The sequence below is a fragment of the Equus przewalskii genome, chromosome 19, assembly GCF_037783145.1.
Source record: "Equus przewalskii isolate Varuska chromosome 19, EquPr2, whole genome shotgun sequence".
Classification (NCBI taxonomy): Eukaryota; Metazoa; Chordata; class Mammalia; order Perissodactyla; family Equidae; genus Equus; species Equus przewalskii.
The window spans coordinates 58,143,733-58,156,788 of NC_091849.1; positions in this window are offsets into that span (position 1 = coordinate 58,143,733).

The window sequence follows — 13,056 nt, forward strand, 5'->3', positions numbered from 1 at the left end:
ACTTAACTATATCTCATACTCTTGTAATACTTGGTCTCTGCCCCAAATATACAACTGTAAGTCATATAATCTCCATTCACCCCTGCTCCCATATTTTTTGGATATCTTCTTTCTGGTTCCAACCTCCAAATGCTGTCTTCACTCCTCAAGTTTTCCACTCTGCTCTTTCAAACCTTCATTTCACAGTTACCAAACTACACTGTATTGTTATTGCTAAATATTTCTGCAGTTAAATTTTCACTCTCTCTGAGTACCCACTGATAAACCCATAGACCCTTAATTTGATAACAGCATAAAGTAATAGTAAACAGAAGTTTGGAAGAGGAACCATTAGATGGGACACATAGCCATGCTCCTATGGCTTAACCAGAAGCTTCTGCCTTTACATGTTGTCCTAGTTCCACTAAACATTTGAGGAATGTGCTTAAAGGTTTATCTCAAAAAATTAATTAGGGGCTGGCCCCACGGCGTGGTGGTGAACTTTGGCACTCTCCACTTTGGTGGTCTGAGTTCATGGGTTCAGATCTCTGGGGCAGACCTACACCACTAGTCAAGCATGCTGTGGCGGCAACCCACATATAAAGTAGAGGAGGACTGACACAGCTGTTAGCTCAGTGCTAATTTTCCTCAGAAAAAAATTTAATAAATAATTGATCAATAATGAAAATAAATCTAAATATTTAAAAATTCTTCATCAGTCATATTATTTTAAAATATGAAAGAAAGATAGAGTTTATGTTATAACCAAGACTCTCAGCTGCCATGTCTTGGCTCACTGATGTTTTTGTCCTTTGTAAAGAAATACAAATTGATGTTGATAACAAAATGTCAATATTTGTAGAGGATTTCCTTTTTAAAAAATAGTTGACTAAGCTTGTTTTAATTCAATTCAAATATGCTAGATTTGGTGGGAGAGAAAATTGATGGGGTCTAAAAACTTGTGATTTGAAAAGAATGTGTCTTGAATTCTCATTCCAGTTAAAATGATGAGAATGTATGTTTTATTGAAATTTTTATTTGTAGTTTTATTTCAGCACAAAAGAAGTATTATATAGATAATACAGCACTCTCTTTTTACTTTTATGAATTTTCACTGTGGAATCATTTCTAATTCAGAGGCAATGAATCATCACCCTCTTCCAACAACGCAAAGCATTTTTTTTTTATTGTGGTAAGAACACTTAACACGAGGTCTACTCTCTTGACAAAGTTTTAAGGGCACGTACAGTGCTGTTAACTATCTGCATGAGTTGTATAGCAGATCTCTAGAACTTACTCATCTTGCATAACTGAAACTTTATACTCATGGAATGGCAACTTTTCCATTTCCCCCTCCCCCTAATTGCTGGCAACAACCATTCTACTCTATGTTTCTATGAGTTTGCTTAATTTAGATACTTGACATAAGTGGAATCCTGAAGTATTTGTTTTTCTGTCACTGGCTTATTTCACTTAGCATAGTATCTTCCAGAGAATTGATACTACAGAAATAAAAAGATCATAAGAGACTACAAGGAATAATTATACACCAACAAATTGGATAGCCTAGAAGAAATGGATAACTTCCTGGAAAAAGATACACAAACCTGTCAAGACTGAATGATAAAGGAGTAGAAAATCTGAACAGACCAATAATGAGCAAGGAGACTGAATTAATAATCAAAAATTTCAGATTGAAGTAAAGATCAGAACTAGACAGCTTCACTGGTGAATTTTATCAAACATTTCAAGAAGAATCAATGCCAACCCTTCTCGAACTCTTCCAAAAAGTAAAAGAGAAGGGAATGCTTCCAAACTCACTTTATGAGGCCAGCATTACCCTGGTACCAAAGCCAGATAAAGACACTACAGAAAAATAAAAACAATAGGCCCATAGCCCTAAAGAACATAGATGCAAAAATCCACAATGAAACAGAATTCAACAGCACATTAAAAGAATCACACACTGTGATCAAGTGGGATTTATCACTGGGATGCAAGGATGGTTCAACATACACAGATCAACTAATGTGATACTCCACATTAACAGAATGAAGGGTAGAAAAAAAATCAAATGATTACCTCAACAGATGCAGAAACAACATTTGACAAAATTCAGCACCCTTGCATGACAAAAACTCTCAACAAAGTAGGTAGAGAAGGAATTTACCTATAAAGCATTCTGAATTCCAACCACCAAGCTGCAGGGAGCAACCTTTTAAATGTGCCCTAAGGAGAGATTTATTGTTGTTGTTGTTAGTATTTGTTATTATTTTTGTTTGCATTTTAAGAGTAAGGAGGGTTCTCTGAATATTCCTGGAAAACTTCTGAGTTCCCCTTATCTCTCTATTTTAGACTTTCTCTTCCATGTTGGAAATCCACTTCACATGTCACAAGATCCTTGCTTCTCTGTTCAATTTTAGTAGAAGGGACTAAAAGTCATTTGGAAGAACTCTACATGTGGGCAAAAATGCATTAATTATTGAGCTTTAGAAGTACTTCTATAGCCAACCTTCTTATTACATGAGGACCTCTACTATTGAAGTCTGTAGGTCTTTTTTTTCAGAAAATTTTCAGTTTCTTCAGATAAGCGTTATTCACTGTCCTGGCTGAGGATTGTAAACATGGATGCAAGTGAGCTCTCGGTGTGTCATACCACCTAATGCTCCTGTTTCAGCTCATTTGTGTTTGCATCCAAATTGCAGATGAAGTGATCTTATATATAGGAAACCCTAAAGACTTCACAAACAACAACAAACCTGTTAGAACTGATAAACAAATTCAGCAAAGTACATACACAAATCAGTTTCATTTCTATACACTAAGAATGAGATATCCAAAAAGGATATTAAGAAAATGATTTTATGTACAATAGCATCAAAAAGAAGAAAATGCCTAGCAATAAAGTTCACCAAAGAGTTAAAGGACTTGTACACTGAAAACTATAAAACACTGATCAAGGAAATTAAGTCACAGACAAATAAATGGAAAGTCATGAATGTTCATAGATTAAAAAAATTAACATTTTTAAAATGTGCATACTACCCAAAGTGATCTACGGATTCAATGCAATCCCTGTCAAAATCCTAATGGCATTTTTTACACAATAGAAAAACAATCCTAAAATTCATATAGAACCACAAACAACACTGTGAGAACCAAAAAAAAAAAAAACCCTGAGCAAGAAGAACAAAGCTGGAGGTCACTGGACTTCTTGATTTCAAAATATATCATGAGATATAGCATTTAAAACCATATAGTGCTGGCAGAAAGATAGACATATAGACCAATGGGACAGAATAGACAGCCCTAAAATAAGTCCATGTTTATATGGCCAACTGATCTTTGACAGGGTGCCAAGAATACACCATAGGGAAAGGGTAGTCCCTTCAACAATTTGTGCTGGGAAACTGGATATCCATAGGCCAAAGAATGACATTGGATCCCTATCCTGCCCCAGACACAAAAATCAACTCAGAATGTATTAAAGACTTAAATGAAAGAACTGACATTGTAAAAATCCTCAAAGAAAACAGTGGGGGAAACCTTTTGACATTGGTCTCGGCAATGGATTCTTGGATTTGACACTAAAAGCACAGGCAACAAAACCAAAAATAGACAAATGGAGCTACATCAAACTAAACTCTGCACAGCAAAGGAAACAATCAACAGAGTGAAAAGGTGTACTATAGATTGAGAGAAAATACCTGCAAACCCATATAGAAGATAAGGGGTTGATTCTCAAAATATGTATCTGACAAATCAGTAGCAAAAAGCAACCCAATTAAAAACTGGACAAATGACATGAATAGACATTTCTCCAAAGAAGCCATACAATTGGCCAACAGGCATATGAAAGGTGCTCAGCATCACTAATCATCAGGGAAACACAGATCAAAACATCAGTGAGAGATCACCTCACAGTTGTTAGAGTGGTTATTATTAAAAAATATTTAAAAAGAGAGCAAGTCTTGGTGAGCATGTGGAGAAATCAGAAACTTTATACACTGGGGATGTAGGATGGTGCAGCCACTATGAAAAACCGTATGAAGGTTCTACCCCAAATTAAAAATATATGATCCAGCAATCCCACTTGGTATATATCCAAAAGATTTGAAATCAGGGTCTCAAAGAGATACCTGCACCCCCATGTTTATTGCAGCATTATTCACAATAGCCAAGATATGGAAACAACTCAAATGTCCATCTACAGACGAATGGTTAAAGAAAATGTGGTATATACACACAACGGAACATTTTCAGCCTTATTAAAGAAGGAAATCATGCCATTTGCAACAACATGGATGATGCTAGAGGATATCATGCGAAGTGAAATAAGCCAGTCACAGCAGGACAAAGACTCTATGATTTCACTTACATGAGATATCTGAAATAGTTAACTCATAGAAGCAGAGAATGAAATGGTGGTTTCCAGGGGCTGGGAGGAGGTGAAAATGTGAAACTCTTTTTCATTGAGTATATAAAGTTTCAGTTATACAAGATACATAAGTTCTAGAGATGAGATATACAACACAGGACCTGTAGTTAACAATATAATATAGTGCACTTTAAAATACGTAATGAAGATAGAGCTTGCGTTGTGTTCTTACGAAAAAAAGGAAAGAAAAAGCACAAAAGAACTAAAGGAAATTTTGGGAGGTGGTAGATGTTTAGTATCTTGGTTCTGGTGATGGTATCATGGGTGTATGCATATGTCCAAACTCATCAAGATGTATACATTAAATGGTAGAGTTTTTGTATATCGATTATGTCTCAATAAAGCTAAAAAAGAAGTACCTTATTCAAAAAAAATTCAAGAAGAAAAAAGGTTTTTGACATTTTGGCTTCATTCCTGTCCCTCTTGTCTTTTATATGTGTGGGGAAAGGGCATCCTTCTGACTGAGCAAAGTCAGGTGGCTCTCGGAATTTAAACACTTTTTATACATACTTTCGAACCAGTGCTTTGTTTTCAGTATCCCATAAGCTCTATCTATTACCAAGCCTTTCCCGAGTTTTTCCAGGAACATCCAATTGCTTCTCATTGGTACCTCCTTCTGTAAGTCCCTAATTTTGACCTCCCTTGGCTCTGCCAAGTCGCAGCCCTCCATCTGCCCCCTGCACATCATGTTATGGTTTGGTATGGCAGCTCTCCTAGCTTTGTCAAAGATGGAATTGCATTTCTTTCTCTTATTTTTTTATCATTGAAAAGAGAAAGGGATATAAATGTCTTTACTCCTCTATCTTGAAATTTGAAACAACTAGAAATTAGAGTTGGGGACAGAGAAGAAAAGGACATAAATGTCTTCACCTCATTATCCTGAATTGAACAATTAGACATGAGAGTAAGGAACAGAGTCAAAAGATTGAACTTGAGGGTGGTTAATCGCACATAAGAAATGGGTGACAGCGAGCAGTCCACAATGCCTCCCACCACTTTCCATATTTCTGCCACAGTTGTATTCTTTATGTTGTGCCAAAATTTTTCTCATATTTGTTTCTTTACAGATTCATAAAATGCAGTAGAATTATTTTTCAAAACATATGTAAAAATCCACTATGGATTAGTGAATATAAAATTTGGAGGGCTGAGTTCAAGGCTCAAGTTTTTACTATCTGGTCACAAAACCCTCCATTCATCACTTCTCTTCATCTCAGTTCCAGATTCTGGATATAGGGAATGTAGCTGAGAGCGATTTTTAAATATCCTTTCTAAAATTTTGACTGTTCCAGATACTAGAAATTTTTTGTTAATTCCTTTCAAATGTTATGCTGTAGCTGCTATTTTCCCTTGATTTTTACCTGAGAATCTGAGACAGAACTTGCCCAGGGCCATAAAGCTGCGCAACTGCAGGTGAGGAGACCGACAGCCTTCCACGTCTCAACGTCAGGAGCACTAGTCTTTCTGCTGTTTGACCACCTGGCAGTGTTGACCAACACCCAGCTGGATTCTGTGACCCTTATTCTTGGCCACTTCTTCTCAATATTGTTTGGAGATGTGTCTGATGTTTACCCTTAAATGTCAACATTTTCCAGACTCTTTATTCAGCCTCCATTCTTCTTATGTTCGATAGGACATTTGAGTGAATAATTTCTTCTCCTTTGCTTGGACTGTCTCCAATATACCTGTATGTCTCAAATTAAAAGTTCTACCCCAGAATTCTCTGATATGCCCAAGATTTATATATTTAAATTCCAGTTCTCTGTGACTATTTCTAGTAATTGTGACCCAAATGTCTCCATAGTTATAATTTTTCCCGAAACCTATCTACTCCTCTTCTTGGTTCCTCATTTTCTGATCGTCCTCAACTGAAGTTTCACAATTTCTAGTCTCAGTTACTATAATTACCTACTAACTTGTCTCCTTGCCTCCCAACTCTTCTAATCCAACTTTACACTGAGAGATTTTTCTAAACTGCAAACTTTATCATGGTATAATATATTTAAGATCTTTTAATGCCTTGGCATCAATTTTAGTGTACATTTCGTACTATTTACATTATCAAATAAACTAGTTTTCTGACTACTGTTTAATTTTCTGGTCACCTCCTATTTTATCCCAGACATACTTGTTAATATGAGTCTTGACACATTATTTTAGTTCCCAAATGTATTCTGAGCTTTCAGTTTTCTGTGTCACAACATAAGTTTATCTTCTATGTGATATTACTATTCTTCATTTTTTAAAATTCAGTTCAAATGTCATCTACCTTCAGAAAGACTTCCCATGAATCTCCTCTCTACCTTCATTGACTCTTTTCTGGTATTCTCATTGCATAAAATTCACTGTATTGTAAGATTATGTCTTTTTTTTTTTCCCTACTCTGTCCATTTCCTGAGTTTCCTGTAATCTTCAATTTTTATTAAAGCACTTTTTTGGTATTCATGGACTCTTTCTTAGCATGTAGTAAATATTCAGTAAGAAATTTTCAAAGTAAGGAATAGAGGAAAAGGAAAAATTAAGAATTTGGATCATGAGTTCTCTATTACAAGTTCCTAAATTGTTTCTGCTTTGCAATGCTGTCATATCTTTCTGAAATAGTTGTTATGACACGGATAAAACATGTGAAAACATTTTACAGCTATGGAGCCATACACATTTACAAAAAAATTAATACAAGCGCCTGTTGAGAGGCAATATGTAGTGATGAAAAGCTTCACATAGTTGAAACGAGGACAGAGATCAAATCTTAGCGTCCTCTATTTATGCCTGAGTGTGCTTGCCAGAAGAATCACTCAAATTTCTAAAATCAGATGTTTTCTGAATAAATTGGGATACTATTCATCACTCTGCCTTCTCAGACTGTTGATGTTAACCTCAAGCGATCTAAGACATGTGAAAGTTTTGCTAAATAGCAAAGCACCCAACAAATATTATTTATTATTCATGGTTAACTAGTAAACATCTCATACAGGCAAACCACTGTGCTAGACACGGCAGGGATTATAAATTTGCACAAGAAAGTTTGTTTTTTTAAATAAAAAGAGCATAGGTTTTTAAATCCAGCAAGCTGAATTCTGCCTTGGTCAATTACCAGCTGTATTTGACTATAACACTTGGTCTTTACATCTCAGCATCCTCATGTAGAAATGGTGATGACGATAGCAGTGCTCTTCATTTCTCAGGACTGTATGGGAAAATGAGATAATCTATGGGACGCCTTTTAAAAACAATGAAGCCCAATGTAGATAAAACATAAAGTTCTATTCTCTTGAGTTTGAAATGCAAGAAAAATTGAGGATATGCGGATAGAGAGAAAAATCCCTTGTAATCCTCTGGCAATGGACAGTCCAAGTTCTCATTTTCCAAGGGAAAGGTAATTTCTATCTGACTTTAGTCACCAGCTTCAGGCCTGTGACTATAGGTCTGTGTTTCAAAGTGATATTTCAACATTGGTAGACACACACACACATACACACACACACACTACAAAACACACATACACACAAAATAAGGATATGCTGCTTCAGATTTCTTTTTCTTGGTTAACATCTGCCACCAATCCTCCTCTTTTTACTGAGGAAGACTGGCCCTGAGCTAACATCCGTGCCCATCTTCCTCTACTTCATATGTGGGATGCCCGCCACAGCATGGCTTGACAAGCGGTACGTAGATCTGCATCCGGGATCCGAACTGGTGAACCCCCAGCCGCCGAAGGGGAACCTGCGAACTTAATCATCTGCCACAGGGCCAGTCCGTTGGTCAATGTATTTTTAACACTACTTTATGACTACTACATGACTACTTTATATTTTCTTACCTTAAATGGTTCTACTGTCAAGAAGCGGTGGGTGATGATAATTTTTCTTAGATCGCTCACATAGGCGCTGAGATGCCCCATTCCCTCAAGCTAAAAATTCAAGTGAGAATTGGAATTGGAATTGGAAACGGGATGCCTCTTCCTGAAGGAAAGCCAGCATCTGCAAATGTTTTATTCTGATGACCATCTCCGTCATCCTTGGCCTGTGCACGGAAACTCTCATATCCCTTCTCTCTTCACAGCAATGTGGTCTCTTCCTGTGTTTTTCTCCAACTAAGCACATATTTTATTTTATTCTATATGCTGTCTAATTTTTTCAAAACCTATTTATATCGTAGCAATCTAATCCCTTCTGAACTAAACTGCAGAAATTTTAAGAGTCAGGAGTCTGTCACCGCCACAGTCATTTCTGGTTCCAAAGTTCTCATTGCTGTTTCTCAATTCCAATTTTCAGAGTCTCAGTTGGTCTCTCTTGGGCCCTCTATTATTTGAGTGCTTTTTTCTGGGTTTGCTTTATTTTCAGTTCATTTTAATGACTTTTATCAGTTTTTATTTTCTTTGTATTTCTTTCCATGTATTTTTAAATTCATTTTTATAAAAGATAAATTCTGTTTTTTTTTTTAAGGATTGGCACCTGGGCTAACAACCGATGCAAATCTTTTTTTTTTTTCTGCTTTATCTCCCCAAACCCCCCCGTACACAGTTGTATATCTTAGTTGCAGGTCCTTCTAGTTGTGGGACGTGAGACGCCACCTCAACGTGGCCTGACCAGTGGTGCCATGTCCGTGGCCAGGATCAGAACCCTGGGCCGCCGCAGCGGAGCGCAGGAACTTAACCACTCGGCCACGGAGCCGGCCCTCTTCTTTGAATATATAAAATATTTTGTAGAGTTTAAGAACATTCCTATTCAACATAATGTATTTTAACTATAAAAGGGAGCTAAAGCTGAATTACCAATTTTTTCATAAAGTTAAAGACTCTAGGATGGAATTAAACACAGAATTAAAACTGCCCATATGTTTCCCATATGCAAAACATTAAGATTCAATCTTCCTATTTCACAATTCTAAAACTGGAAATATCTTTGCCACAGTTAAAGAAGGAAGCCCTGGGCAGCTGTGCAGTGGGGCAAAGTGAGTGTGTAAGGCGTGGCCTTGCCGCCTAAGACGAACCGCCAGTGTTGGCATTCTCCCTCAGGGAGCTAGGGCAGAGGATGGCAAACCCCGGCCCACGGGTTGAAGCCCTCCTGTTGCCTATTTTACTTCTGCCCACAAGCTAAGAATTATTTTTACACTTTAAACGGTTGAAGGAAAAAAACAATCAAACGTTTCTGACACATGGAAATCACATAAAATTCAAATGTTATTATCATTGCAGTTTCGTTCCTAAGAATATGTCCTAGAACAATAAAAACATCTATCTACACAGAAACTTGTGCATGAATGCCCACAGCCCAAAGGTCTATCAGTTGATGAGTGTATAAACAAATGCAGTGTATCCATATGATGGAATATTCTTCAAAAATAAAAGAGAACTAATTATTGATATATGCTACAACATGAATGAATCTCAAAATCATTATGCTAAGCAAAAAAATGCTAGACACAAAAGACCACATATTGTGTGGTTTCATTTATATGAAATATCCAGAATAGGCAAATCTGTAGAGACAGAAAGTAGAGCAGTAGCTGTCAGAGGTTGAAAGGAAGAGAAATTTGGGAGTTATGAAAAAGTTCTGGAATTAAATAGTAGTGTGGGTTGCATGGCTTTGTGAATGTACTATAACAATTATATTGTTCACTTTTGAAAAGTGAATTTTATTGTATGTGAATTATATCCTAAGAAATATATTTTTTAAAAAGATTTCACTTTCTCTTTAGTTTTCAACAGTTTTACTAGGAAGTGTCCAGGGAATTATAGATAGATAATATAGATAGATAATATAGGTAGATACACCCAGTAGATACACAGAAATATAAAGAGAGAGATGGATAGAAATAGATATTTTAAACCTCGCTTCTGGTTTATAGGACTTCTTGAAACTGCTTTGAGGTTGTTTACCCTTTGGGGCAATTTTTGTTCATTCTCTCTCCAAATATTGTTTATGCATCATTTATTATCACCTTTCCTTATGGGATTCCAAATACTTGCATTACAGCTTCTTTTATCCTGTATATATCTCACGCTATCTTATATATTTTTCAACTAGTCAACTATTTGAGCTTTCTTCTGCATTATTTATTATGAATCATTATATCTATATATTTAGCTGTGTTTCATTTGATATTATGTTTCTATATTTGGTCTGGACTTGATTATTACTTTTTCCAATGTTAGAATTTTCACTTGATTTTTATATAGCTTCTCAATCTTGTCATTATTTCTCTGAACAGAGAAAGCATACTTATTTAAAAGTCTACTCCAATACCTGGAGCCCCTGGGGACTGTTCCTATCCTCCAATTTCTTTTTTCAAAAACAAGTTGTCTCTTCTCCTCACATCTATGGTTATTTTTGAATCCGTTTCTGACATCGCATTTTCAAAATTGTTTCTAGAAATTATGTGAGGCATGAGATGAAGTTATCATTCCTCACGTTTCATATTTTTGTTTCTGGAAGGCCAGTAATTTGGTTGCAGCCGAGTATCATCATCATTGAATTTCAAGAATTGAGATGGTTGAAGGGAGCCTGTAAACCGTGTAAGGGCTTGTCCATTTCTAAGTCACTCCTCTGAAGCTGTGGTCCCTCTCAGGGTTCAGGCCACTTAAAGAAGGGACTCCACTTTACAGCGTCCTTCATTCAATACTAGACAGGGACTCCCCCTCCGCAAGTCCTTTGAGGCTGTCGTAAGTGCGGTTCAGTCTCCTAACCCTACAGGCAAATTTTTCAAAATTGACAAACGCCCAAAGTGACTAGCATGGCACATCACTCCGGATATCTCTCTTTTTCAATACTCCGGTTTGGTGAAAATTACTGCCTTTCTACCTCTCCTATGTTTTAGAACATATTTTAACAATTTTCCAGCTTTTTGAGTTCTTCTAAGCAAGAAAGATGATCTACAGGGGTCTCTTGTTCCTGAAGAGTGAATTTCTCTCATGGGAGTGAAACAACGGCAATTTTAATTTCGCAAGAATAGGGTCCCGCTACCTACTGCAGTTTGCTTTTCTTGTCTAACAACGTATCCCTCTGAGTCGGTAGACACTGATGTAAACCTTTATTTTTTAAATATCTTCATAGTAGACTACGATGTGCATGTCCCATTGTTTATTCAACTACATCTTTCTTGATAGATATTTCAGTGTCTTTTTGGTCTTTACAATTATTCCTGAAATAAACATCACTGAACATAAATTTATGCACTTGTATGCTTTAATTGCTATGAGACTGAGTTTACAAAGAAGGGCGTTATGGGTAATTCATATACGATTTTTCAATTATTTTCTATAGTGAATCTATTTTTATGCAGAGAAGAAATGTATTCTTTTATTTTTGACTAGTTAGTTATCTCATTCTTCATGAAGTCAGATTGGAAGCGGTCAGGAGCTGAGCACAGAGAATCCTCAATGCCCGCAGTAAGCATACCCAAGCCCTACACTGTAGATGATGTATCAGCAAATTTGATGACAGTTTTGTTAATGGCAATGGCAAATATTTTGTATGAATTTTTAAGTGTTATATGTTTTAAAATATAAATGTAGGGCGCTGGCCCGGTAGTGTAATGGTTAAGTTCATGTGCTCCGCTTTGGTGGCCTGGGATTCACAGGTTCAGATCCCGGGCATGGACCTACACACCACTCATCAGGCCATGCTGTGGTGGTATCCCACATAAAGTAGATGAAGATTGACACAGATGTTAGCTCAGGGACCATCTTCCTCAAGCAAAAAGAGGAAGATTGGCAACAGATGTTGGCTCAGGACCAATCTTCCTCACACACACACACACAAATACACAAATGTAAACATGTACATTTATTATATTTTATTTTCAAATGTTTAAATTTTAAAAAAACTAATAGTAACAAATGTTGTAGAGTTGGGGAGAAAAAGAAACCCTCATACACTGCTGGTGGGAATGCAAACTGGTGCAGCCACTATGGAAAACAGTATGGAGATTCCTCAAAAAATTAAAAATAGAACTACCATATGACCCAGCTATCCCACTACTGGGTATCTACCCAAAGAGTTTGAAGTCAGCAATTCCAAAAGTCTTATGCACCCCAGTGTCTATTGCAGCATTATTTACAATAGCCAAGACATTGAAGCAACCTAAGTGCCCATCAACAGATGATTGGATAAAGAAGATGTGGTATATGTATACAACGGAATACTACTGAGCCGTAAAACAGAACAAAATCATCCCATTTGCAAGAACATGGATGGACCTTGAGGGAATTATGTTAAGTGAAATAAGCCAGATAGAGAAGGACAATCTCTGTATGACTCCACTCATATGAGGAATTTAAAAATGTAGACAAAGAGAACAGATTAGTGGCTACCAGGGGAAAGATGGGGGAGGGGGGGAGGTGGGGGTGGATAGGCACAAAGGGTGAAATGGTGCACCTACAACACGACTGACAAACAATAATGTACAAGTGAAATTTCACAAGATTGTAACCTATCAACTCAATAAAAATTCAAAAAAAGAGGAAAAAAAGACAATATGAGAAAAGTCAGGAAATACACTATAAATTTACTTCTCTTGAGTCTTCTGTTTTCCACACAGGGTCATTGTAATCTGCCACCATAGACATGCCTTTCAAATATGGCTACTTCTTACCAGTATTAAAACACCTATTTTGAGATAAGAACAACAAAAACCTG